The sequence below is a fragment of the Ambystoma mexicanum genome, assembly GCF_040938575.1.
Source record: "Ambystoma mexicanum isolate Mex_15411 chromosome 12 unlocalized genomic scaffold, UKY_AmexF1_1 Mex_chr12_unloc.2, whole genome shotgun sequence".
Classification (NCBI taxonomy): Eukaryota; Metazoa; Chordata; class Amphibia; order Caudata; family Ambystomatidae; genus Ambystoma; species Ambystoma mexicanum.
In genome coordinates, this window is record NW_027182323.1 from 9,679,337 (window position 1) to 9,706,552 (window position 27,216).

At 43.9% G+C, this 27,216-nt stretch overlaps 4 non-coding genes across 4 annotated transcripts; all 4 read right to left on the minus strand.

The window, feature by feature from the left end:
* Positions 1-5,548: 5,548 nt before the first annotated feature.
* On the minus strand, positions 5,549-5,620 carry TRNAA-UGC (transfer RNA alanine (anticodon UGC)). The gene has a single exon. It is a non-coding gene; the product is annotated as a tRNA-Ala (tRNA).
* A 956-nt stretch (positions 5,621-6,576) lies between these two features.
* On the minus strand, positions 6,577-6,662 carry TRNAY-GUA (transfer RNA tyrosine (anticodon GUA)). The gene is given in 2 exon segments: positions 6,577-6,612; positions 6,626-6,662. It is a non-coding gene; the product is annotated as a tRNA-Tyr (tRNA).
* A 7,364-nt stretch (positions 6,663-14,026) lies between these two features.
* TRNAA-UGC (transfer RNA alanine (anticodon UGC)) lies at positions 14,027-14,095 on the minus strand. Its single transcript has one exon. It is a non-coding gene; the product is annotated as a tRNA-Ala (tRNA).
* A 12,044-nt stretch (positions 14,096-26,139) lies between these two features.
* Positions 26,140-26,225, minus strand: TRNAY-GUA (transfer RNA tyrosine (anticodon GUA)). Its single transcript is given in 2 exon segments — positions 26,140-26,175; positions 26,189-26,225. It is a non-coding gene; the product is annotated as a tRNA-Tyr (tRNA).
* Between the last annotated feature and the right edge of the window lie 991 nt (positions 26,226-27,216).

A 27,216-nucleotide genomic window follows, 5' to 3' on the forward strand; every position in this document is an offset into this window, starting at 1 on the left:
TCAACTTGTTGAACTTCGCATGCATACTCAAACGCATTCAGCCAGTCCATAATGTCATTCCTTTCCTCATACACACTGAGCAGATCTTTCGGAAACCGTGGATGAGAGGAGGCCCCAGACCCATGTACAGGACCCTTGGACCCATTTGCAACCTGAAGCTTGGCCAGTTCCAACTGGTGATCCCTGTCTTTTTGTTTTTCTGCCTGTTCGATTTTTAGTTTGGCTATGCTGAATTCAAGCTCCTGCTGCCTAAACCGCAGCTCTTGCTTCTTGAATTCAAGCATAGCCTCCCCATCAGCACTGGCAGAGGAAACATTAGACATCTCGTCCTCCCTGTCCTCGTGGTCGCGATGGATCAGTGCAGCGGCAGAACCTTCGGTTCTACCAGTGAGAGCAGCCCCACCACCTTCCGCACTGTCCTCAGAAGTTATAGCGTCAAGCTGCGCTTCTTGCCACACCATGATTCTTTGGATCATTTCCAATTTCGTGCCTTGAGAGGAAACACCTCTCTCCGCACACATCTTTTTCAATGTTTCTGATTTGGAAGCATTTAAAGTTAACAAGGTATTTGTTGCCATACTGTTAGATAGGACTATGGCCTTTTTAAAGTTATACTACAACCATTCACTACGTGTCCTGGTTGGAATAACCTGAAATGCCTTAGTTCGTGCGCAACACTGGATACCTTCAGTCGTATCCCACCGCTGTACACCAATTTGTTAAGACGGATTTCTGAACTCTGTTCTGGTGGCGCAGAAGTTCAGAAGGCCAACCTAATTACTTGGAACAGGGTAACCTCTGGACGAGCCAGACCAATCAAGGTAGCGATCGCGGCGGTCAAGACTAGGTCTCAAGAGGGGTGAGGGTGACTGAAAGCCCGCAATGAGCACACAAAGCAAGATCACTTACAAACTACTCCAAACAGTTGTTATATTAAAAATATATACACATTTATTTCAAGGCCTTTAAAACAATGACCGTAGCGAGAAAATCACAATATAACGATAGTAAACCAACACATACCATATCAACACAATATATATACAAATACAACAAGTCTCAAGCGTTATATGCACGAAATGTGTAGTCCACCTAAAAGGGAGGGAAAACAGGCAGTGCGCAATAATGCTTAGACCCACTTCGCCTTCAGAGGCACCTAACTAGATGGAAGTCCGAGCCCTGCGAAGAGTGGAGCCTTGTGCTCAAAAGTACCTGCACGCGCTGGTGCCAACGGGCAAAAGGAGAAGCTCTTTGAGGGAAATCAGGCAGTTCAGTTTAGTGCACAAAAGAAGAAGAACAAGTTCCGCGACTCAAGCGCAGCCTCCACAGTGGGCAGAAGCAGAGCGCGAGTACGGAAAAGGGTGCTGTTTGACACAGCGGGGAAAAGCAATGGGCTCCTGCAGGAGGGCGACCAGATCCTAGCTATGCTACTCACCGGTCCCCGATGCAAGCAGACCCAGGCTTCTCCGCGTCAGTTTCAGCAGCTGGTAGGTTCAGAAGAGCAGGGACGCCTCGTCGTCGTGTTGAGTAAAAAGACGTCCCAATCGAAGAAACCCGCACAGTTTGTTACCACAGCAGGGCAACGGAGCGGCCGTGTGTATCTGAGCCAAATGTACACTACTCACTTCAGACCTGGGAACGCCAAGTGTACGAAGCGTGTGAGAGTGACAAGGACTCGAAATACTACACAACCTGGCGGCGGTTACAGAGCAAGACTCCCGTGTAAGCTGGTCAGTCAGCTGGATGGCCCAGAGACGCTTCCGAAGGCTTACTGGCAGGAGATGGTGAAGATGCAGAGAATAGCTGTTCCCGCTATTCCAAGGGTCGAAGTACCAGTACAGGCCTTCTGGTTCGATCAAAGGTGAAAAGGGTTTCACAAGGTGACAGCAGTGCAGAGGAGAAGTCCTTCAGCGGGTCACCAGCGATTCCTCGGTCCAGCCTCTTGGTTGCAGGATACTTGGCTCCTGTATTCCTTCGTTCGTGAGAACTCAGGAGATCGACATGGTAGTGGTGTTTCCAGCCCCCTCTTATCCACGGTTCCCTTCGCGCCAAAACGGAGGGGACCCAATGGGAGATCCGCTCATCAACACTCACACCATTCGTGGACCAATCACGGACCACGGTGGTCCCAGGCATTCACACCACCCTCGACTCTCTGGCACCCAGGATGTGTATTGGGACCAGACATCCCAGCCCACATCCTGGAGGCACACACAAGACATGTAGAAGCCCGCAAAAGCATCCGTGTTTCGCGGGAAAGTACATGCCCAAATAAGGAAGGCCCCGGGTCGGCTCGACCTGGGGAAGGTGAAGGGAGCAAGACGGTCAGCGGACAGGACAAAGGAGCCTCGTGGTCTGGCCATTTTGGGAGCCAGGCCACCATTTTGGGATAAGCGCGAAAAACGCGCTTAGAACGCCAAAAGGAGCTCAAAACACAAGAAAGGATCGCTGCCACCATTCCCGTACCTGAATCACTTGCACCGATCAGATACAATCCTAAACGAGTATCTAGGGCCTGTAGAAGGCTAGAGACCCAAGAGAGCTGTAACTTAGCTTACAGTGCCCTCTTGTGTCATGTTGCACGAAAGCCGCAACATGATAAAAGAAACTACGGGAAACATCGTTCCCCGGTACTGACAGTCTTAAGGGCATGTCAGTTTCCCCGTAAGAAAGGAGCGAAAGCCCAGAGGAGTGCGGCAGAAGGCTGCACTTCTCTGGCAAAGTCAAGAACAAGGTGAAAAACAACAGCAAAAAGTTTAGGGGTTGCCACATGGAAGGAAAATTACCTACAATTACGAAATCTTTCCTAACACCTGTCACTAGCAAAATCATGACAAGATGCAAAGCTAAGGGTGTATGGTGTCTCAATGTATAGCTCTGAGATCTGCAAATATCTGATTAGCCAATTAAATGGAAAAGGCAGGAAATTAGATTGTGCAGTTATCCACTACTAAAGATATGGTCGGCAAATCTGAGCTACTACAAGTAGTCAGAGAAGAAAGGTCCTTTATATTTGTCTCCAGAGAGCTGTGTACAGGTGCCATCACCTCTTTAACAATGCATTCAAAAACCATTTTAATGCAGCTTCACAGATGCCGATATAAATAAGATCAACACATATCTCAAGGAAGCAACGAAATACTCGGTTGTGAAATACTTACATGGCAACTGAAATTAATACTTTTTTGTTGACCTCAGAAGAATTAAAGTTTGAGTAAACCTGGCCAGGATTCAAACCTGTGCAGATCATACATAGATTCCAGCAGTGAGCACTAAACCCTCTGAGCTATTTTACCAGCAAATTATCCTTCAATGTGACATGATATGATAGTTTATTTATATAGCGCCTATAAACAATGTGTTTCAAAGCGCTTCAAGGAAAGGGAGGGAACAAGGGACAATCCAATGACTTTCTTACAGGCCATGAACAGTAAGGATGTGAAATTAACTATCGTACTCGGCCTGACGGCATTTCAGATAGTGCAAGAGCTAAGACATATATAAGGAAGGGGGGAGTGGTAAGGAAACGGAAACAGACAGGCGACTGCAATACTAGGCCTGACGACATTCCTGGTAGAGCTGGAGAAAACAAAAGGTGAGGGAGAGGGGTGCAGAAAGGTAGGGGAAGAACAAAACAAGCGACTATCGTACTAGGCCTGAAAATATGCTTTGCAAAGTAGAACATGCGGTAATGCATTGGATCTGGGTCCATTTCTTATTCATATAACACTTAATACAGTGCTTAGAAGCAGGAGGAATATGTCATGGGCCACTACTAGACATGACAATAGTATGGTTATATTATTTTTAATAAAAGCACTTGAAGGACAGCAGATGCTAGTGGGCAAGTATCCTAATATATGTTTCTTTTTAACTGCACAGTTGATTTAAACAGTATACTTGTCACAGCTCAGCAAGGTAAAAACCCAACTCAGACATGTGCCAACCTGGAATTTCAAAGTTCACATTTCAGCAGGGCTATATCAGCCCTTCATCCTTCTGAGGTTAATAAATTAAGTACTATTACATTTTGTGGTAACACCAACTATGTTTAGAGCAGCAGGTCCCACATAAAGCACTATACATAAAAATGTTAAAATAAATATTATACCTGGATACAGGAACATTTAGGCCACAGGGATATCAAAATGTGAAGTATGTTTGCACAAAATGAGTTTGTACAACACAAATGAAAGGTATGGGAGAGCACAAGTTTTGAAGCTCCACCTTTACTACTTATTTAAAGCCTTCGCACATGGAATGTACAGATAGACACAGCAAGGCCCCAACATCAATGGGCTCATCAGAGCCCCCTTTCGCGGCCGGAACACCAGGTGTAGACACCCTCTCCCTCAAAGCACAGTGTTATCAACTTTGACTGTTGAATGCAAACGCATGTACTAGAGACTTGCTTTCTTACTTGCCCACCTAATTTTGACCCCTGTCGCACCCCTTCTGGGAGCGCGACAGTAGCTTGTGTATTATTGTCTACTGTTTTCGAATGGTTGAACAAGAATACTAACTTGTTCGTTGTCTGTTTGCCTCATGACACAAACTGTTGTTGTTTATGTTCCTTGTAAACGAATGATGTTCAGTATTATGTCAAAACTATAGAAAGACATCAAAAACTATTTATAAAATGCTCTTTGTTTTTGAAACCGAGGTGTCTGTTTTTCTGTGTCTATCTGTACATTCCATGTGCGAAGGCTTTAAATAAGTAGTAAAGGTGGAGCTCCAAAACTTTTGCTCTCCCAATCCTTTCATTTGTGTTGTACAAACTAATTCCCCCCTGGGTAGAATGGGATTGATCCTCCAGGAGCCCTCTTCTTAAACTCTGTTTGCACTAAATGACAGGCATCAGAAACATAAACCAATCAATTTGACTCTCAATAAGGTCTGGATCTTGGAATCCAGTCTGACTGGCATTCAGAGAAAAACGCTGCACTCCAGTTGTACCTTTGTGAATATAGCAAATAAGCCAAGGCCAAAAACACATATGAAATTTGGAATGCTTCTTGCAGGGGTGGTGGAAATGCCATACTGAAGCTCACATTAGCAGTGATGTGCACAGAGTTCATGTGACTAGATGGTACAGGTAGACTCATGGTTCATGACCCTCCATACTGGTGGAAGGTGACATATGTTGGGCGACTGTGACATGATCTTTGCAAGATTTTCAGTGTGTTTATTCTCGAGATTTACCTTAGAAATCGCTTTGATTGTAAGTGCAATTGATCAACAGAAAGATTTTAGTTTAGCCCAGCAGCATCCAGAAGCTCATCATCATAGCTATGCCCTCCACACAAACTCAATGGGATAGTATTCACGTTTCCTATTGGTGGTGCCGCTGCTGACAGTGCAAAAAAATTGCAAGAGGGCCTCACAAAAACCTGTGACAGCCCTGTTCAGCAGAAAGTTTGGTATAATGAAACCTTATGTGGGAGCACGAGTCTTACATGTGCAAAGAATACAGCATAGAAATGTAGAATTGTGAAGTGTGCAATAGGTGTACATTTTGAGACCAGAAAGCATAAATAAAAATTTCCCCTGGAGATGCCGGGGATTGAACCCGGGGCCTCATACATGCAAAGCATGCGCTCTACCACTGAGCTACATCCCCTAGATACATTACAATGCATGACTATAGAACTGATATACGGTTCCAAGGTATCGTACATCAGTGTGATTGGTGTATACTTTTGTGATTAGGTCATGGAGCACTCTGTGTATAATCCATTTAGGATATAAAAAAAATTGCTTAGAGGCTGGGACTTCTCACAGTACAATACATCAATCTCCTACAACGAACGTTCTTATTATTGTACCAGTTAGGATCGCCTGTCTGAATCTCACTTCAGTCAGTCCAGTCCTTAAATGCACAGGGCTGCGTGATGATGGTGGACCAGGTAGCCACGCCGTACCGTGTTTTATTCCAGGAGAAGGTGCGTGAATGCGGACTAATAATGAAAGTTCTTCACCTCAGAGCTGTGTCTTCAGCATTTCAAAGCCCAGAGTCAGCGCAGAAAACAGTTTGTTTCTGTGTACGAATAAATCAGGCTCGGCAGTAAGACACATTTTGACAGGGTTAATAATTATCTCAAAAATGAAAATTGACATTAGCTTTCAAAGAATACGAATACAAAATAACGTGTGTGATTTGTATTTCCAGGATCAAGCCTGGGTTATCGATAGCGCCAGCTGTTTTGTACTCCTGCGTGTGTTACGGACAGAGTTCCATTGAGTAGAAATAATACACCCCATTCTAAGATGGCGGCCAGGTTCGAATGCGGATACTTATCCCTCTTCGGGTTCTCTCACTACCCGACCATCACTTCCCCTAGTCACAATTCACGGCAATTTATTTACATCCGTGTCTATCTCTACAAGCTTTTGACGATGCTTCGATCTCTTATGGCCCATAAAAGATCTCGTATGGCTCACCCTGCCACCCGCAGTAGCTCAAGCTCATGCCACAATACTGCGCAGACCGGGCAGCGGTTGGAAGTACAATTGCTCCCATGAGTTTGAATATCATCCATGTTTAAAATGTAGTAAAAAAGAAAAAAGTACAAAATGTCCTTCGAGCCGGATTTGAACCAGCGACCTAAGGATATCTGGATTCCCACTACAGTCCTCCGCTCTACCAACTGAGCTATCGAAGGCCCTAGGGCTCCAGATATCCTCACAGAATGCTCTTAGTCAGCGATCATTATTTATTCTGTAGCAAATGTTGTATATCATAAACCCATTCAGCACTAAGCAAGGTAGTGAAATGGACCTTGCTATTATGGATGTGTGAAAACAAATGCATTTTTATGCTACAGTGAAATGTGGTTTAAAACAAGTAAGAGTGCAGTTTCTGCTTGCTGTTAAATGCATTTGGCAGCATGGATTCTTTAAACTTCCTGAATCATGCATTGTGAACAAAATAGAAGAAATATTTATGCATGCATATTTTCCTTTACGATTTACTTGTGCAAAGTGATAACTGACAAGGCAGCCTTATTCACTACATTCCGAATGTTCCCTATTAACACTCGCAATTAAGGGCTAGACAGGGGAGGCTCGTCCATAATGGGCGATGGGGCGCTGACCTGCCCATACTGTCAGCCATCATGAAGGAGCCGAGCCAGTCAGTGAAAAAACAGAGCGCTCCCTCAGATGCTTGTTGCAGCTCAGGGAGCGCTCCTGGGTCGGCTTGAACTGTCAAAGCGAAATGTGTTTTACCGTTGATATTTCATACCACAGTGCACAAGTTCAATGGGCCATGCAAGACTGCAGCATTTTGCTTCCCCAGCCTTTAATGGCCCATTGGGGATGCAGTCACTGGTACCGCATGTTTGAAATTGCGAGGGGCCGGACCTGCGTCTCTCTGCACATCCAAACGGACCAGAGCGCTCTCAATGGAGGTCTTCAGCTCCTGCGTGCATGTGCAGGAATTAGGAAGTGCTCTTTGCTTCCTGGTTCATGTTTGTGCTGCACAGAAGCCAGAGGACTTTCTGGAGGCAGCAGCAGAGCGGAGCCCAGACCGGGGCTTTGAGCGGGTAAGATTTACATTCATTATGAATTATAAAATGAGTGTGTGAATGAGTGAGTTTACTATGATGTATGGGTGCACTTGTGAATGAGTAAGTGAATGCTGTGTGTGAAAGTTAGTGAATGCAGGGTACGGCAATAACAGCATTTCTTTCATGGCACCTATCATAGACACCCAGTAAAGAATCTGGTTGTCAAAATAAAGGATGATCTGTTATTACGTGGCTAGACTGCCATTTCTTGGCAGCAGGTCTATCCATTTCTTACTGTGGCATGTCATTTTATTCTGGGATTCAGGGGTAAATCAAACATAAGTGTTATTAAGTGTCTAGACTGGCTTACATTGTACAGCCTGTTTGGATTGATGTTCGCATTGCGGCATGGCATTTTTAAAGGCAAAGTCAACAGGAGTATGCCCTGGCAGAAGGATACTAAGCTTGAAGATTTTGACTGGGTTAGAATTGCACAGTCTTCTGGAAGGACCTTTTGAGAATGTCTGATATATAGAGATAGTAATTTGTTATACCTTTGAGGCTTTTACAATATTTTCATTAAAATTACAAAATAAAGATATTAATTCTTCATTGAAAAAATGAAGCATTTATTGTTAAGACATAGCCATTCCTTCAGGGACCAATTTTCTGCAAAAGATAACCAAGTATAATGGTAATTGTTAGGAATGTAAATATAGTATCACATTGAGGTATTTCTTACATTGTTTGTATTTACCTGCCTGTGTTTCTAATGCTCCCGTGAATGCTTCATATATGATGAATTTCTAGCACTGATGCGCTGTCCTATGATCTGTTGTCTAGATCTCTTCAGTTCCAGTGGAATCCTCGAATCTGAAAATACAGGTATTGCTGTCTGGTTCTGGATTCTTTTACAGACTTTTCTGAGTTTCTAGTGATGTTTAAGGTATCATTAATATCACATATCTTATGGTAGCAGGGTCTAGACCCACATCTCCTGTGTTTTCCTGTTGTCTGATTTGTCTACTGGGATGAAAAAAGCTAATCAGTATCCTTACTGCTAAGAGATTCACCATTTGACTATCATTAAAAGATAAATGTTGGCAGGTCTAATCTTGGTACTTACCTTACTTTTATTTTCGGAGTACCGCTGCCTATGGTCAACAGGATCCACTGTGGGTGGACCTCTGTGACCAGAGGACAGCGTTTAATGGGGAAAATGGCACCAGCATTAGCATGCACGATAATGTCATCGTGTTAATGATGCCATCACGCGCCGGCCACCATTTTGTTTGTTTTGGTGCTTCGGGATGCATGTAGAAAATTAGATGTGCATATGGGGTAAACAAAAGATAAAAAGCCTATAATAGTTGTACCTTTTTTGGGGTATACCTGAAGGTAGTTATGTGCTATGCACAAGCACATCTATATTATCAGGATATGATTGGAACATGGTTGCAAAGAATTAAGTTGCGTTTACCTCAGTACAATTTTTGCTATTATGTTTTATACAGTCCAAGAGATTGATCAATGGTGGACCTGTCCATATTGTTGGAACATGGATGAGGCATAGTTGTAAACATAAGGATGAGAATGCATCATTACAATACTTGAAATCATGATTACAGAAGGATACTGCCATATATTGGCAGAGCCAGCGTGAACATGTTTTCTTATAATATCATGATACATGAATCTGCCTCCCCATTCAATGGAAATGTTCAGCTTACTATCATCCACAAACCAATGGGCCTGTGGAGAGGTGTAATAGAGTTGTTGTTGAAACTGTGGAACAGGCCATCAGAAACAACATGCCAGTAGAAAAGGCAATACAGGAAAAATGATTGACCGTTAGGACATCTGTTCGGGCTGACTCTGGGAAGTCTAAATTTTTGTTGATGAGAGGCAGAGAACCCAACTCAACCTTGAATCCTGTATGGGTGAATGTGAGGAAGATGAGGAGAGAGCAGAGTGCCAGGAGAAACCTAAGTGCCAATTTCTGTGAGGAAATGAGTGGCGGTTTTGGACAGGCTCGAGTAGTGCCTGGTGATTTAGTGAGGATAAAGAAGGGAAGGTTGGTGAGAAAGGGAGAATCTAAGTATTCCAGGCCTTTGAGAGTAAAGGAAGTGTTTCACAATGCTGTCAGGATGCAGGATGGTTCCATTTGGAACATTAATCGGGTAAGTAGATGAAGATGGGAAGGCATGTGAGCGTTGTGAAGAATTTGACAGTGAAGTGAATGATAGAAATGGGTTGTGTGATGTGGATGTTGCAAAGGAGGCTAACAGGATTGCAGACGAGAGAGTTACCAATTCGAGAGATGAGCAAGAGATTTTTTACGACCAGCCAAGGCATTGAGTCGAGAGGAAGAATGAGGAAACCTCCGGTGTGGTCCGAAAACTACGTGATGAACTGAGGAGCTAGGAACTTTTCCATGAGATTTCGCAGAAACACTGTCGTTTCTTTTTAGTTTACAACAATGTAAATTGTGTTCATGTTTTGTGTGTTCTGATCATATTGTTCTAAGCTTGTTTTTTGTTGGGGAAAGGGTTGTGTGTAGTGCTCTCATCTGTGCTCCCTCCCGCGTGAGTGGTGGTTGGAATGGTGAGTGCGTAGTGTTGTGGAATGTATGATGCCTGGTGTAAAATGGGTGTGAGTAGTGAGAGACGGTTGAGAGTGTACGTCAGATGTCGAAGGGAGCACAGGGTCATTGTTTAAGTAGAATAAAGTACCGTACTGCTTACCAAGAAGTTCCAGCTTCTTTATTCTGATACACCACCAAGATTAGCTGGGGCAGAGCCGTGGCTGTCGCCAAAAAGTACTCCCGAGCCAGGGCCTTGCTGGGTACCCCCACTGCCAAGCAATTTTGCCTCCCCGCCACTTAGGCCACGCAACCTTAACTGAGCCCCCCTCAAATCATCCTCCTACTGAAAGCACTGGTTAATGCTGAATTAGAGGAGTTGCTTCCTTTCACAAAAGAACAAGAGCTGCCCTTTCAATGTGCAGAGCCATTTTAAGTGATTTGCTGGTCTACGTCTAAAACCGCAGACATAAGACTGACTTTGCAGAAGGCAGCCGTGAAGGCCTACCCCAGCAGGGTCAGTCTTATGCACTCTCCCTTCCACCTGTCTATTTTGGGGCTGGTGTCCCCTTCCACGCAACCCGTCTCCCATTGCGCACCTTGCCTCCACACTCCCCACACCCTCTCCACCTAACCTGTCTCACAGGGTTTCATGGACATGGTCTGGAGAATGTAAACAGGATTTGCATGGCTGCGATACAAGCTTTGGGGGAAGTGGCTTTACGGAAAATCAACATTCCCCTATTCACGGTTTTAGAAGTCAGTAGGTACTGCAAGGCCTCTAGGAGAGCGAGGCCCAAGGCAGACGCCTACCACTAGACCTGCTCTCCTCGTTTCTTTCTCTCCAGAAGGAGATCCAGAATCTGTGATATCTACGGCTTTGGAAATCCGACGGTCTGCCTAACTATGACCAACTAGCCCCGGGCAGAGCGTTCCAATATTGTGTGTTTTCCAGCAGCAGGGTCGTCATGAGGCAGGCGCAGGGGGAGCAAACTAATTTTTTCTATCTTCGGGAACGTGTACAAAACGAATCAAGGGGAAGTCAGCAGAAAGAGGAAAACTACTGATTAAGAAAATCATGACTAGATGTTTGAGTCCCTCACCACACCCACTAATCTGTGGCCCTGATACAGCTTGCACAGGGGTAGCCATAAAATAAACCCACAATTTACACTTTCTTTTTAAATATACCTGTGCCTGTCACTAGCAAAATCATGACAAGATGCAAAGCTAAGGGTGTATGGTGTCTCAATGTATAGCTCTGAGATCTGCAAATATCTGATTAGCCAATTAAATGGAAAAGGCAGGAAATTAGATTGTGCAGGTATCCACTACTAAAGATATGGTCGGCAAATCTGAGCTACTGCAAGTAGTCAGAGAAGAAAGGTCCTTTATATTTGTCTCCAGCGAGCTGTGTGCAGGTGCCATCACCTCTTTAACAATGCATTCAAAACCCATTTTAATGCAGCTTCACATATGCCGATATAAATAAGATCAACACATATCTCAAGGAAGCAACGAAACACTTGGTTGTGAAATACTTACATGGCAACTGAAATTAATACTTTTTTGTTGACCTCAGAAGAATTAAAGTTTGAGTAATCCTGGCCAGGATTCAAACCTGTGCAGATCATACATAGATTCCAGCAGTGAGCACTAAACCCTCTGAGCTATTTTACCAGAAAATGATCCTTCAATGTGACATGATATGATAGTTTATTTATATAGCGCCTACAGACAATGTGTTTCAAAGCGCTTCAAGGAAAGGGAGGGAACAAGGGAAAATCCAATGACTTTCTTACAGGCCATGAACAGTAAGGATGTGAAATTAACTATCGTACTCGGCCTGACGGCATTTCAGATAGTGCAAGAGCTGAAACATAGATAAGGAAGGAAGTGGGGAGTGGTAAGGAAACGGAAACAGACAGGCTACTGCAATACTAGGCCTGACGACATTCCTGGTAGAGCTGGAGAAAACAAAAGGTGACGGAGAGGGGTGCAGAAAGGTAGGGGAGGAACAAAAAAAGCGACTATCGTACTAGGCCTGACAATATGCTTTGCAAAGTAGAGCATGCGGTAATGCATTGGATCTGGGTCCATTTCTTATTCATATAACACTTAATACAGTGCTTAGAAGCAGGTGGAATATGTCATGGGCCACTACTAGACATGACAATAGTATGATTATATTATTTTTAATAAAAGCACTTGAAGGACAGCAGATGCTAGTGGGCAAGTATCCTAATATATGTTTCTTTTTAACTGCACAGTTGATTTAAACAGTATACTTGTCACAGCTCAGCAAGGTAAAAACCCAATTCAGACATGTGCCAACCTGGAATTTCAAAGTTCACATTTCAGCAGGGCTATATCAGCCCTTCATCCTTCTGAGGTTAATAAATTAAGTACTATTACATTTTGTGGTAACACCAACTATGTTTAGAGCAGCGGGGTCCCACATAAAGCACTATACATAAAAATGTTAAAATAAATATTATACCTGGATACAGGAACATTTAGGCCACAGGGATATCAAAATGTGAAGTATGTTTGCACAAAATTAGTTTGTACAACACAAATGAAAGGTATGGGAGAGCACAAGTTTTGGAGCTCCACCTTTACTACTTATTTAAAGCCTCTGCACATGGAATGTACAGATAGACACAGCAAGGCCCCAACATCAATAGGCTCATCAGAGCCCCCTTTCGCGGCCGAAACACCAGGTGTAGACACCCTCTCCCTCAAAGCACAGTGTTATCAACTTTGACTGTTGAATGCAAACGCATGTACTAGAGACTTGCTTTCTTACTTGTCCACCTAATTTTGACCCCTGTCGCACCCCTTCTGGGAGCGCGACAGTAGCTTGTGTATTATTGTCTACTGTTTTCGAATGGTTGAACAAGAATACTAACTTGTTCGTTGTCTGTTTGCCTCATGACACAAACTGTTGTTGTTTATGTTCCTTGTAAACGAATGATGTTCAGCATTATGTCAAAACTATAGAAAGACATCAAAAACTATTTATAAAATGCTCTTTGTTTTTGAAACCGAGGTGTCTGTTTTTCTGTGTCTATCTGTACATTCCATGTACGAAGGCTTTACATAAGTAGTAAAGGTGGAGCTCCAAAACTTTTGCTCTCCCAACCCTTTCATTTGTGTTGTACAAACTAATTCCCCCCTGGGTAGAATGGGATTGATCCTCCAGGAGCCCTCTTCTTAAACTCTGTTTGCACTAAATGACAGGCATCAGAAACATAAACCAATCAATTTGACTCTCAATAAGGTCTGGATCTTGGAATCCAGTCTGACTGGCATTCAGAGAAAAACGCTGCACTCCAGTTGTACCTTTGTGAATATAGCAAATAAGCCAAGGCCAAAAACACATATGAAATTTGGAATGCTTCTTGCAGGGATGGTGGAAATGCCATACTGAAGCTCACATTAGCAGTGATGTGCACAGAGTTCATGTGACTAGATGGTACATGTAGACTCATGGTTCATGACCCTCCATACTGGTGGAAGGTGACATATGTTGGGCGACTGTGACATGATCTTTGCAAGATTTTCAGTGTGTTTATTCTCGAGATTTACCTTAGAAATCGCTTTGATTGTAAGTGCAATTGATCAACAGAAAGATTTTAGTTTAGCCCAGCAGCATCCAGAAGCTCATCATCATAGCTATGCCCTCCACACATACTCAATGGGATAGTATTCACGTTTCCTATTGGTGGTGCCGCTGCTGACAGTGCAAAAAAATTGCAAGAGGGCCTCACAAAAACCTGTGACAGCCCTGTTCAGCAGAACGTTTGGTATAATGAAACCTTATGTGGGAGCACGAGTCTTACATGTGCAAAGAATACAGCATAGAAATGCCGAATTGTGAAGTGTGCAATAGGTGTACATTTTGAGACCAGAAAGCATAAATAAAAATTTCCCCTGGAGATGCCGGGGTTTGAACCCGCCTCATACATGCAAAGCATGCGCTCTACCACTGAGCTACATCCCCTACATACATAACAATCAATGACTATAGAACTGATATACGGTTCCAAGGTATCCCAAGTCAAAAAGGAAGATCATCCTGGAATCATTCTGGAGTCATCCGATGACTCCATTCTAGAGTCATCCATGGATAGTTCAGGAAGATCATCCGAAGTATTCCAACAGGCCAAAATATGTAATGAGATGATGACTCTAGAGTTATCACAGAAACTACTACAGGATGAGTTTGGATTACTTCCAGTGATGATCTTGGATTACTCCAGGATGACTCCATGACAACTTCAGGATGAGTGGGGATTACTCCTGGATGACTTTGGATGACTCTAGGATGACTCCATGACAACTTCAGGATGAGTTGGGATTACTCCAGGATGACTTCCGATTACTCTAGGATGACTCCATGACAACTTCAGGATGGGTGGGGATCTTCAGGATGGGTGGGGATTACTCCACGATGATTTTGGATTACTCTAGGATGACTCCATGACAACTTCAGGATGGGTGGGGATTACTTCAGGATGGTTGCATGAGAACTTTAGGATGGGTTTTGAATCGTGAATGATTCTTGCAGACCACTCCATGATGAGTTTAAAAGATTTCAAGATGCTTCCAAAACATTTAGGAAAAGGGGTTTGATTACCCAAGGATGTATTCCTTTTGAGTAAGATTGGTGGCATTACTTTAGAATGACTCGTTAGACTTATGGATAGTTTACTGGAAATAAATCTAATGAATTTTGCAGCTGTCACTGTCCATCTTTGCTAGAGCACCCAAATGTTGTTAACCAAGTTCACCGATTTAGTGCACAAAACTACAACCGCCCCCTCCCATGTCACGAACCAACCTGTAAACTCCCTAATTTCAATTCTCACCTCTAGCCAACAGGGCCTCACACCCAAAATTACAAAGCACTGCATTGAAACACACACTTCCAGTGACCTAAACAGAATCTGTTAAAGGTCTACCTGCATGGCAGACTGCCGCCAGTCACTTCACCCAATATCACTGAGAGCAGCCAACATTATTATGATAGTAAAATACTGCAGCTATACATTGTTGATATTTTATTATAGTATTGCTGTGGCTATAAGATGTCTTCAATCAAACATAGGCTCAGAAAGTGTTCAAAAAATGTTTTATTTAACAAATGCAGTTTAACGGCATAGCTGTATTCTATAAGAATAAATCAGTTTGCAAAAATACAAACGAATAATCATTGATCCTGCATTTCGAAAGGCGGTGTCTTCTTTAGGCCTCTTCTGGCATTGCAGATTTTGGTGGCAAGCTTCCTTCTCATCACCTGGCCGTCCATAGTAGGCCAACTGTTAGCCTTGCAGACAGATCTCAAAAATTCTACAAAAACAAGAAAGGATATATGAATATAAATGGACATCAGAAGAGGCATTGTTAAATTACTTATTGTAGAATAAATACAGGATTAACAAATGTTAAAATGTCAACCTACAAATGTGTCACTACATTTAAATGCATTTGTACACAACGGTTGAAACAGGCTTAAAAGAGATTTGAACTGAAAATGAATCATGGTTTTCTATGGCTGCATTCAGAAGATTTATGGTCTTTAATGGTCAAAGGGGTTAATATGTCTTTGAGGAGATGTTGAGCCAGGCACTGAGTCGGTGGGGATGGGAGACAGGACAATCATGCAGAAACAAGATTGACAGATTCATTGTGTAGATACAACAGTTTGACTTTTAAATTAGAAACTATCACACAGTTAGAAATAGAAAGCATAAGTGGATGTGGGGAAATAGTCGTTTAAACCCTTTGCTAATTAACATAACTAGAAGGTCCGGAAACACATGACCCCAGATATACCAAAGCACACCTTGCTTACATGGGTGACCCAACGCCTCCTGCCTGAAAACCATGCATCACTGATTTGTTACATACTCGAATGGACTAACAAATATACAACTCTCCAAAGATAATACCCACTCCCTGCCTTTAATTACCCCTATTATGCGTGGAAACCAGGAATGGCCAATGTGCAATGAATGTGAGGGACAGGTTTTAAAATGTATTAGAAACAAATGACTTATAAGTCTAGAATAGAATTTGTTCATGCAGTAGCGAATTGATACACCAACAGCTCTCGCGTAACGGCCACCATCTATATATGGTGTCCATTCAATGCGGAAAAGGTACTCTCAAAAATAAGTTAACTACAGTTTTTAAATTGGGAATGGTTCTGTTATGAGGGGAATATCACCTTCTGTTGTGTGGATGATCCAGTGTCCATTCCCAACGACTTCTCCACTGATTCTGGTAATGAATCGGTCCTGGTAAGCGCCGCCAGTGATGCCTGCAAATGATGTATTGCCAACTGATTGTGTCTTTGTGTGGCTTGTAACTGTTCTACAATTTTAAAAAAAAACAAAAGTTAAAGGCACCTACTTTCTGGCCATCATACTAACTAACAGCGTAGACAAGAACAATTAGGCAAATTGCGCAGGATATCACACTGCGGTAACAGTGGGAGAAGACACAATTACAACTTGGTCCACTGCCCCTACCAGTGAGCAATGGTGTCAGGTGGAGATCCAGCCCAGGGAGTAACAGGGAAGGAGAACCTGAGAACCAGCCAGGAAGTCGGATGGGCGCCCTGACCCTGCCCAGAGAGTCAGTTGAGGGCTATCGGGTGTCACTGAAACTATTGGAATAGAGTACAGCTAGGGGGGAATGTCATAAAAGGAGGGACACAAAGCATGCAGATGTTTGGTTATTTGCCCACTTATTGACTGGCCATGGCCATGCTAATCCCCATAGCCATTTACACCCAGATCCTGCGCTTGCCCCAAAATACCTTCTCATGGGAACTCTTTGAGCTCGTATTAATCAAGCCATCCCAACAAACGGTGCATTTTTTTTCAAAGCAGTCTTCTGAGCGTTAATAACTTAATTGGAGTAGTAAACCCACTACTGGTGTAATAGAAATGTCTTAACCAGGTCTGCCTTCAGCCACTCGATTTAGAACTGGTGCAGCAAACTTGCTGCTTCAGCTAGTTCACACTGAGACAAGTTGTGAGGTGAATAGCCAGTGCTGTGACCAGTGTAGTGCGGAACAGAGCTCCAACACTGGGCTCTTCGCTTATGTCTTGCTAGTCTCAGTTGGCAAGAGTGAACCCCCATGTGTCAGTGCGCTCTCACCGTTCCTGCCCTTGCCATTACGCTCACAGTACTCCAATCCCAACAGGCCCAACTCACCTTCACAATATATATGAGATGATTGTAGCAGTTTTCCAGGAGGTTGAAGAAAAGTTTCTCGAGAAAGAGCCGGACGTTCAGTGCAGAGTGCCTTTCTCTCGTCGTCGCCTTGGCCTCTTGCTTTTTCTTTGGGGCCCTTTGAACATCCATCTCATGGCTGTAGTTCTTAAACTGAATGACCCAGATTCAGAAAAACAGTAATCTTCAGTTTTGAAAACAGTGATCAGACATTCTAATCCCTCGAGACCAAAGTAAAACTTCCGCTTTTCGGTGCCTTCCTGTTAAGGACAGACAGCCCTGAGGAATGAGCAATCCCCCGAAAAAGCCACTAGGACAATCTTCTTGTGCTCGTAACACCATTAAAAGAGATGTCCTTTGCCAAGAAAATGTTTTTAATCAGTGTATATGTGTATTTTAGCACCATACGCCCCCCCCCCCTTTGTGTGGTGAATGAGTAACTGTATTAAAATATGTATTAAAATATTTAAGTGCTGCACTCATTCCCAGCAACAATAAAAGCATCAAGCCTGTGTGTGTACTACATATTGGCTTGTTTATTTGAGCGGTTTTACTCCACACTAGTTGACCTAAGATGGAAGTTCAAATTGAATAGCCCTCCCCCTCAAGGACTCCCCACACTTAGCCCTCCTTCCCCTAAAGCCTCTGCCCAGCCTCTTCTCTCAAAAGACTTTGACTGCATTAACCCACCTACCCTCCAATGACACCCCAAACCTTAACGCCCCCCCATGTCTCTCCTGCCCTTAAACATCCCCAAACGCACGCCTGCCCCTATCCACACCCAAACTACTCCTGTGCCCTTAACCCCAAGACTCCCCCACCACCCACGTTTTGTTATACCCGTTCTACCCGTGAACCCCCTCTTAATCCTGTCACAATTCTTCCAAACTCTTAACCCGCAACCCAAAAGACACCCTCCCCATGTTTAACCCTCTCCGCTCCAAAGACTTCCACCCAGCTCTTATGCCCCAGACCCCAAAGATTTCCACTGAACATGTCCCCACCAAAGACTTACACCAAACTCTTAATACCCCACACCAAGCACTTCTACCCACTCATAACCATCACCCCAAGGTCTCCCCTCACGCCCTTATCCCTTAGTCAAAGAATTCACTCCCCTTTAATAGAACCGCCCTTGGACTTACCACCTTAACCCCATACCCAAGGTCTGTTTCCCCACACTCAGCCTCAGGTGCACCCCCAACCACCCCACCCAGCCCAAAGGACGGTTGCCCCCTCGCTACACTTGGCCCCAAGGATGCCCCCATCACTACACTGTACCCCAAGGATGCCCACCATCACTACACTCAGCCCAAGGACACCCCCCAACACTACACTCGGCCCAAGGACACCCCCCATCACCACAATCAGCCCCAAGGATGCCCCCTCACTATACACTTGGCCCCAAGGATGCCCCCCCATCTGTGCGCAATTTCAGTAACAGAGCGGGCTGCTTCCTACGGGATGGCCGCATTGTCACGGCCGCGGCAAAACAAAGAAAACACACTTCCGGCGAACTGCATGCCCGGCAGGGCAGCAGGCAGCGCATGGAATGCTGGGGGCTGCAGGCAGCGCATTGAATTATGGGGGCTGTAGGCAGCTATTCTGCAATCTAATTATATATATTTTTAATGTAAAAAATGTACCCAGGACTGCTTGCGTTCCAGCACCCCTTCTACTAACTTTGTTTAGAACCCCTGCTACTCAGCAACACAGAACCACAACGTCCAATTTATCCCCAGCAAGTCAATTACCCAGACGCACCACACAACCTCATGGGCCGGGAGGATAGCTCAGGGGCGAAGCGTTCGTTTTGGAAACAAGACACTTACCGCTATCTGCAATTCTTCTACCACTGCCTTGCTACCTAATGATGCAAATGCCACTTTATCTGTGTCTATGACCCCAGAAAACATGCCCCCCACTGGTTTGAATGAAATTACCGCTATCTGCAATTCTTCTACCACTGCCTTGCTACCTAATGATGCAAATGCCACTTTATCTGTGTCTATGACCCCAGAAAACATGCCCCCCACTGGTTTGAATGAAATTACCGCTATCTGCAATTCTTCTACCACTGCCTTGCTACCTAATGATGCAAATGCCACTTTATCTGTGTCTATGACCCCAGAAAACATGCCCCCCACTGGTTTGAATGTAATTACCGCTATCTGTAATTCTTCTACCACTGCCTTGCTACCTAATGATGCAAATGCCACTTTATCTGTGTCTATGACCCCAGAAAACATGCCCCCCACTGGTTTGAATGAAATTACCGCTATCTGCAATTCTTCTACCACTGCCTTGCTACCTAATGATGCAAATGCCACTTTATCTGTGTCTATGACCCCAGAAAACATGCCCCCACTGGTTTGAATGAAATTACCGCTATCTGCAATTCTTCTACCACTGCCTTGCTACCTAATGATGCAAATGCCACTTTATCTGTGTCTATGACCCCAGAAAACATGCCCCCCACTGGTTTGAATGAAATTACCGCTATTTGCAATTCTTCTACCACTGCCTTGCTACTTAATGATGCAAATGCCACTTTATCTGTGTCTATGACCCCAGAAAACATGCCACCCACTGGTTTGAATGAAATTACCGCTATCTGCAATTCTTCTACCACTGCCTTGCTACCTAATGATGCAAATGCCACTTTATCTGTGTCTATGACCCCAGAAAACATGCCCCCCACTGGTTTGAATGAAATTACCGCTATCTGCAATTCTTCTACCACTGCCTTGCTACCTAATGATGCAAATGCCACTTTATCTGTGTCTATGACCCCAGAAAACATGCCCCCCACTGGTTTGAATGAAATTACCGCTATCTGCAATTCTTCTACCACTGCCTTGCTACCTAATGATGCAAATGCCACTTTATCTGTGTCTATGACCCCAGAAAACATGCCCCCCACTGGTTTGAATGAAATTACCGCTATCTGTAATTCTTCTACCACTGCCTTGCTACCTAATGATGCAAATGCCACTTTATCTGTGTCTATGACCCCAGAAAACATGCCCCCCACTGGTTTGAATGAAATTACCGCTATTTGCAATTCTTCTACCACTGCCTTGCTACCTAATGATGCAAATGCCACTTTATCTGTGTCTATGACCCCAGAAAACATGCCTCCCACCGGTTCGGATATGCCACCCTCGACCATCAATGTCACCCCTGAACCGCACCTCAAATGTGCCCTCATCAACGCCCGCTCCATCAATGCGCATGCACTAGACATCCACGACCTTATTACCACCCTAGATCTAGATCTTCTAATGGTCACCGAAACTTGGCTACATGAAGCCTCAGGCCCCGCCCTATCCCTCGCTCTCCCACCTGGCTATGCCATCACGAGAAAAGATCGCATGACCACTGGAGGCGGTGTCGCACTCATAGCCAAAGACTCAATCACCATCAGAAAGGCTGACAAAACTATCAACAATAACAGCGACTACCTTCAATTAAAACTCACCATCTCGCACCAATGCACCATCACCCTACACCTCATCTATCGACCACCAGGCCCCCTAGGAGACTTCCAGGACTCCATCACCCACCTCTTGGCGGACAACCTCAAAAAGTCATCCAAAGCCATTCTCCTTGGAGACATCAACCTTGGCCTGAATGACGCCAAAGACCCTACAGCCAAAGCACTTGACACAGCTCTAGCCACCCTAGGATTCGTCAACACCATCAATAACCCTACACACGCCCTAGGCAGATCACTAGACTGGATCGCCCACCACAATTGCCCCATCACAGACACAGGCAACACCCCCACCCCATGGTCCGACCACCACACCATCACCTTTAACATCCCCACCACTACAACCACATCACACCCCCCTCCTCCCTTGCCTCCTGCCCTTACAAGGAGTGCCCGTCAACTGACCAAAGAAAGACTCCTACCCTTCTTACAGGGACCTGCCTTCACAGCCCCATTCTCCAACGACCCAGAAACTCTGGCAAAAAATTATGATACGGCCATCACAGCAGCAATCAATACCATCGCCCCACTTAAACCTCGGAAAACCAAACCCACTAGACACGCTAATGCGTGGTTCACCCAAGACCTTCTAAAACTACGCTCCGACAAACGGGCAGAAGACCCACTAGATCACCCTATGCCAGCATGCTCTCAGTACCCAGGGTAAAAAGGACCAGAGCAGGGGGCTCCAGTTTCCCGTACCTCGCTGCCGTACACTGGAACACCCTCCCTAGCTCCCTGCGCTCTGAACCCTCACTGACCGCCTTTCGGAAAACCCTGAAAACGACCCTGTTCATCTAACAATTACATGGCCTAGCCCTCATAATTGTATTGTATGATGTATTATGTGGTATATCTGATCACAGGTCACTGCCTCACTGTAACCCAAGGCACAACCTGCACACATTGTAACTAAGTCTTCCTTGCAAATAACAGTGCCACAATGCCCATGGGCTGCCTGCGCGCTATATAAATTTAATAAATAAATAAATAAATAAATAAATGCTATGTTTAGGCCTCATGGCTTCCATTTTAGCCCAACATAGTCTCAAGCGTTCCCCTTGCCACAATGGGGATTTTGAGGGTGCTGGGTGCCTGTTTTTGACTGGGATGGCAAAGGATTCTCACCCAGGCGGTGCATGCTATGCTTAGGCCTCATGGCTTCCATTTTAGCCCAACATAGTCTCAAGCTTTACCCTTGCCACGATGGGGATTTTGAGGGTGCTGGGTGCCTGTTTTTGACTGGGATGGCAAAGGATTCTCACCCAGGGGGTGCATGCTATGTTTAGGCCTCATGGCTTCCATTTTGGCCCAACATAGTCTCAAGCTTTACCCTTGCCACAATGGGGATTTTGAGGGTGCTGGGTGCTTGTTTTTGACTGGGATGCCAAAGGATTCTCACCCAGGGGGTGCATGCTATGTTTAGGCCTCATGGCTTCCATTTTAGCCCAACATTTTAGACGGCTAAAAATGCACCTTGGTATCCATGAATACGCAGGGCACCCCTTTTGCCACCTGTATTCTGTTCTGTTATCTTAATTATTTGACTAACTTTTAATTGCTTGTATAATCTGGTTAGGGTATTTCTGTCAACCAACACAGCCATACAAATGGAAATGGATGAAAGGCCCCCTCGAGGAAAAGGAAAGAAACGAGGACCTTACAAAAAATGGATTGCACTGGTAAAATATATTAACGTTTATCTGAAGATGAATATGTAGCAGTGACTCGGATTGCCCAAATCACTGACTCTGGCGTTGTATCATGTAACAAGATATTTATGGAGAAAAATAATCTTCTTGTTTACAGTTCAAATTACACTCGTATTCAGAGGAGAGATCAAAGTGTGATCAAATATGTGAACGAGGGTGGATTGCATGCCTATGGTAGGGTCAGTAGATTCATACAGTGTAGAGAAGCAAATGCGTTCACCAATTTGGCACTCGTTATTCCACTTGTGTGTCAGTCTTATGATATGAAAGACCCAGTTCATTTGGTAGTCGAAGAGAAAAGCACATTAGCCATCCACATACCAGTAATACAAAAGGTATGTTTTTTCATCAAAGTTGAAAATGAAACTTTTATATCTGAAATGCCAAATTGTTTTGAATTGGATTGAACATAACTGGTTTCCTACATTCAAACACATGCTGGAAGTGCATCTTTTAGGCTTCAAGGAAGCCCCGAGAAACACTTTGCTTACTTTTGTAGCTAGAGGGGGCTACTTTTAGAAATGTTTATACAACCCCAATGGGCCCATTGCTAGCAACTTGAATCCATAACCCTAAACTGGGAATTCCTAAACAGCTGTCTAAACTCACCTGTGGGATGGGTTCTCTAGTTTAGCTGGTCATTCACCACTCAACCCCTTCTTCCATTAAGTGCTGCTAGTATTTTTACTGTGTGTTTCCCTTACTTGTTCCCTAGGGCCAAATATGTGTTGGGGACATGTGTGACCAGCTTTTGGGGGCCGGTGAATCCATCTTAAATTTCCTTTGTCACCTTTTGAGTGTGGTCTGCATACCTGTCTTTTCCTTCCATGTGTAAGGGAAGGGCCTGGTAGACTAATTGCACCTTTCTGTTGAGATGTTATGGTTAGTGGTCTATATCATTAAGTGGCAGACCTGGTGAACCAGGTCTGGTAAGTGCATATTTTCTGGAGACCCTGTGTTAGCTCCTATACATAATGGGGTGTTCATATGAAATAATGTACTCACCTGTAATGTTGAGATTAATTTATATCTAAACGTTTATATAAAGACTATATTTTTAACCAAACTATATTGTGTGGGCAATCTTTTCTTTTGTACTTGTGGTGGTTGACATTTGGTGAGTCAGTTTAACTTGAGAGACTTTGCTTGTGGTTACCAGCAGAATGGAGGACACACTTTATCTACATACCAGGAGCTTTGATGTACTTTCTGTATGTACATAGACAGGGCAGTATGAATGTGGATTGGGCAATATGACAAAGTGAGTCTATTATCATTCATATATGATAAGCTTGACTTTTTATGTCCAGTGAAAACATTTCACATAACTTGTACTGAAGTAATTGAATTTTTGGCAGAAGTGAAAGAATAGCGCTATATATGCAATTTTTCTTTTTTGGAAAAATTTTGGTTGGACATGATTTCATTTTGGAATCATTGAAGTAATCCTGTTTCAGTCGCTTATCTTGCCAGCTCACATTGTCTTCGGGAAGTGTATAGACTGCCAGTCGAAGCCTTATTCAAACATATGATTGGGATCACTCCAAGTTTGTAGTAGTGTGGGGCCTGAGTAATCATTTTAGACCGTACTCCTCGCTGTACTCATGCAGAACAGTAGTCATTGCGTGATAGGCACCAATGTAAAATGAGTGCACTGATTACTGTCTAACAAATGTTAAGGTTGGATAATTGTGGCTTAATTTGGGCTCCATGGCAAGTTCTACCAATATGTGTCTTGAATCACATGGATTTGGTTTGGAAGGGTGCATGATGACTAATTAAAATGACTATTTTTGACTATAGAATGTACTTAGCGGTGAATTCCCATACTTATGCGTTAGTCACTTATTACTGCAAGAAAACTATTTCTGTGGCATGTATGCTTTTTAAGTGTGATTCCTGGTCAATGGTTCAGCACTTTTACATTGGGTGTTGCAATTTAAATGATCATATCCATATTATGCTTTTTACATGCAATTAAAACTAATGCCAAACAGATGTGCTTAGCAAAGCATTAAAAAATCATTCAGCACAAGTGCAATTAAGCAAAAGCTGAAAGACTATCCGTATTAGACCGCAAATCATCCTACAAACTCTGTGATTAATCAGTAAGCCATCCCCAAATCATCAAGAACAAACATGTTTCATGACGATGCTCTTGACAGTAGGTCATCCCAGAATCATCCCCAAATCATCAGGGACAAACATGCTTGTCAAGTAATCAGCAGGTCATCCCAGAATCACCGGGGCAAACCTGTCGATGCTCTTGAAGTAATCGGCAGGTCATCCCAGAATCATCCCCAAATCATCATGGTGATGCTCTTGAAGTAATCGGCAAGTCATCCTAAAATCATCAGGAACAAAGAGTTTTCTAAAATAGGGATGATGTTAGCATCATCAGCAAGTCATCCTAAACTCATCCCCAAATCATCATGGTGATGCTCTTGAAGTAATCGGCAAGTCATCCTAAAATCATCAGGAACAAAGAGTTTGCTAAAATAGGGATGATGTTAGCATCATCAGCAAGTCATCCTAAGCTCATCCCCAAATCATCACCCACCATTCTGAGACATTTGCTGATGACTTTAACAGCATGATGACTTCTGATGATGTGGGAATGACTTCTAATGTAGTTCGATGATCATCGGATGACTCCAGGATGGTCTCTAAAGTCATCCTTTTTGACCTGGGATTGTACATCAGTGTGATTGGTGTATACTTTTGTGATTAGGTCATGGAGCACTCTATAATCCATTTAGGATATAAAAAAAATTGCTTAGAGGCTGGGACTTCTCACAGTACAATACATCAATCTCCTACAACGAACGTTCTTATTATTGTACCAGTTAGGATCGCCTGTCTGAATCTCACTTCAGTCAGTCCAGTCCTTAAATGCACATGGCTGCGTGATGATGGTGGACCAGGTAGCCACGCCGTACCGTGTTTTATTCCAGGAGAAGGTGCGTGAATGCGGACTAATAATGAAAGTTCTTCACCTCAGAGCTGTGTCTTCAGCATTTCAAAGCCCAGAGTCAGCGCAGAAAACAGTTTTTTTCTGTGTACGAATAAATCAGGCTCGGCAGTAAGACACATTTTGACAGGGTTAATAATAATCTCAAAAATGAAAATTGACATTAGCTTTCAAAGAATACGAATACAAAATAACGTGTGTGATTTGTATTTCCAGGATCAAGCCTGGGTTATCGATAGCACCAGCTGTTTTGTACACCTGCGTGTGTTACAGACAGAGTTCCATTGAGTAGAAATAATACACCCCATTCTAAGATGGCGGCCAGGTTCGAATGCGGATACTTATCCCTCTTCGGGTTCTCTCACTACCCGACCATCACTTCCCCTAGTCACAATTCACGGCAATTTATTTACATCCGTGTCTATCTCTACAAGCTTTTGACGATGCTTCGATCTCTTATGGCCCATAAAAGATCTCGTATGGCTCAACCTGCCACCCGCAGTAGCTCAAGCTCATGCCACAATACTGCGCAGACCGGGCAGGGGTTGGAAGTACAATTGCTCCCATGAGTTTGAATATCATCCATGTTTAAAATGTAGTAAAAAAGAAAAATGTACAAAATGTCCTTCGAGCCGGATTTGAACCAGCGACCTAAGGATATCTGGATTCCCACTACAGTCCTCCGCTCTACCAACTGAGCTATCGAAGGCCCTAGGGCTCAAGATATCCTCACAGAATGCTCTTAGTCAGCGATCATTATTTATTCTGTAGCAAATGTATATCATAAACCCATTCAGCACTAAGCAAGGTAGTGAAATGGACCTTGCTATTATGGATGTGTGAATACAAATGCATTTTTATGCTACAGTGAAATGTGGTTTAAAACAAGTAAGAGTGCAGTTTCTGCTTGCTGTTAAATGCATTTGGCAGCATGGATTCTTTAAACTTCCTAAATCATGCATTGTGAACAAAATAGAAGAAATATTTATGCATGCATATTTTCCTTTACGATTTACTTGTGCAAAGTGATAACTGACAAGGCAGCCTTATTCACTACATTCCGAATGTTCCCTATTAACACTCGCAATTAAGGGCTAGACAGGGGAGGCTCGTCCATAATGGGCGATGGGGCGCTGACCTGCCCATACTGTCAGCCATCATGAAGGAGCCGAGCCAGTCAGTGAAAAAACAGAGCGCTCCCTCAGATGCTTGTTGCAGCTCAGGGAGCGCTCCTGGGTCGGCTTGAACTGTCAAAGCGAAATGTGTTTTACCGTTGATATTTCATACCACAGTGCACAAGTTCAATGGGCCATGCAAGACTGCAGCATTTTGCTTCCCCAGCCTTTAATGGCCCATTGGGGATGCAGTCACTGGTACCGCATGTTTGAAATTGCGAGGGGCCGGACCTGCGTCTCTTTGCACATCCAAACGGACCAGAGCGCTCTCAATGGAGGTCTTCAGCTCCTGCGTGCATGTGCAGGAATTAGGAAGTGCTCTTTGCTTCCTGGTTCATGTTTGTGCTGCACAGAAGCCAGAGGGCTTTCTGGAGGCAGCAGCAGAGCGGAGCCCAGACCAGGGCTTTGAGCGGGTAAGATTTACATTCATTATGAATTATAAAATGAGTGTGTGAATGAGTGAGTTTACTATGATGTATGGGTGCACTTGTGAATGAGTAAGTGAATGCTGTGTGTGAAAGTTAG